This window comes from Chinchilla lanigera, unplaced genomic scaffold (genome assembly GCF_000276665.1).
Source record: "Chinchilla lanigera isolate Chin_1 unplaced genomic scaffold, ChiLan1.0 scaffold00045, whole genome shotgun sequence".
NCBI classification, from domain to species: Eukaryota; Metazoa; Chordata; class Mammalia; order Rodentia; family Chinchillidae; genus Chinchilla; species Chinchilla lanigera.
In genome coordinates this window covers 7,461,051-7,463,148 of record NW_004955446.1, presented here as the reverse complement: position 1 = coordinate 7,463,148, position 2,098 = coordinate 7,461,051, and positions in this window count along the sequence as shown.

Genomic DNA, 2,098 nt, shown 5'->3' with positions numbered 1-2,098 from the left:
TTTAAAAACCTGCATTTCTTCATCTTTAAATTATAATAGATAACATTTAACATAGAAAAGATGATTGATCAAGATACTTCCATATATACAGTACTGGGAATTAAACCCAGAGTCTCGTGCATGCTATGCAGAGCACATGCTCCACCACTGAGCTACATACATCTCTAGCTGAAATTCATTTTCACTGTAGCTTTTGAATCTACTGAGTATAGTATCCCACAAAGAAAACTGGAATGATTGTAATTTCTTTCTTTCACTTATTTCTTTATCCATATAATGGACATAATAACAATATTTATTATCACAGTGTTATTTTGGAGATTAGGTAAGAAAATATATTATTGTTTTAATGAATATCTAGCAGATGTTAAATGCTATATGACTGTTAGCCACTATTCTGTCTTTTCCTGTTTCTCCCCATCCCATTTCCTTATATTATTTCTCTATTTTTCTGCCCCTTTCTTTTCCCTGGAAGGTTTGTACTAACCTATAGTCATTTTCTTTCTTCACAAGTAAAGTATTAATAAAGGATCTTTAAAAATGCAATATACAACTGGGTGTAATGGTGGAGCACACCTGTAATTCCAGCACTCTGGGAAGCTGGGCTCACAAGTTGGAATCTGGCCTATTTTTAAGTGAGATATTACATCAAAATAAAAAAATAGGAAAAGGACTGAGGATTTAGCTCAGTGCAAAGGACCTGGGTTCAACTTCCAGTGACACACACACACACACACACACACACACACACACTTCAGTAAGTATCCAATCCACCCCTCCAATCATAAAGATTTAAAGTCTCTCAGACTACTGTTTCCAACAAGAAGACAGATTAAAAACTTTAAAAACTCTCCTGACATAAAACATTGTTTTCTTTTTAACAACCAGCTGAGCCTTCAAGATTGTAAGAAAACTATCAGATCTTTTCCCCTTCTCTTCCCCTCTCACTTTTCTTCTTCTCCTCTCCTTTCCTCTCACTTCTTTTGTTGTACAGTGCTGAAGACTGAATCCAAGCCCTCACACATGCTTGAGATGTGCTCTGCTACTGACTACATACCAACCCTTTTAAAAATTTTTTTTTATTTTAAAGATGAAAGAACTGAAACATATTAACAGACACACAGACATAAATAAAACAACATAACAAAAGCAGTACAGAATTTCAGACAAGGTTACAAGAAATTAACAATGGTTGTTGTATTACATATTGGTATCTTCATATTGGTTATTCAGATAAACAAATATAGGCCGGTAAGACTGATCAAACAAACATTAACTGTTGCTTTCAATAACACAATAGAAATTAGTAGTACAATTGTCTTAGCTATCGTGTATATATATTCATATTTTTTCCCTTCTTTCTTTCTTGTCTCTTTTCCCTTATCTTAGTTGTTCTTTCCTTTTGAGCAGTTTCTTTCCCTTTTGCAATATCTATTGTACCTTTTAGATTCAATTTACTCTTTTAGGTTCTTACAATAGGGAGACGATATGATGTTTACACATGTGAGTCTGACTGATTTCACTTATGAGTATGGTCTCTAGATGTATCCATTTATCTGTAAGAGTCTTGAGTTTATCTTTTTAGCTCAGTAATATTCCATTATATAAAAATACCACATCGTTTTTAGCCATTGCTCAGTTGATGGGCATTTGGAATGTTTCCATGATTTAGCTATTACAAATTGTGCTGCTATAAACGTGGGTACACGTGTATTGCTGTGGTATGATGTTTTTAGTTCTTCTGGAAAAATACCCAGAAGGGAAATAGCTGGGTTGAATGGGACCTCTAATCCTAGTTTGCTGAGTAATCTCCAGACTGATTTCCACAGTAATTCCACCAACCTGCACTCCCACTAACAGTGAAGAAGAGTTCCTTTTTCCCCACAGCCCCTCCAGCATTTGTCATTGGTTGATTTCTTGATGATAGCCATTCTTTCTGGGGTGAGATGGTATCTCAGTGTTGTGTTAATTTGCATTTCTCAAATGACTTATGATGCTGAACATTTTCTCATGTATGTATTTGCCATTTGTATTTCTTTATCTGAGAAGTGTGTATTCATCTCAGATGCCTGTTTTTGTATTGGGTCTTTGAATTTGG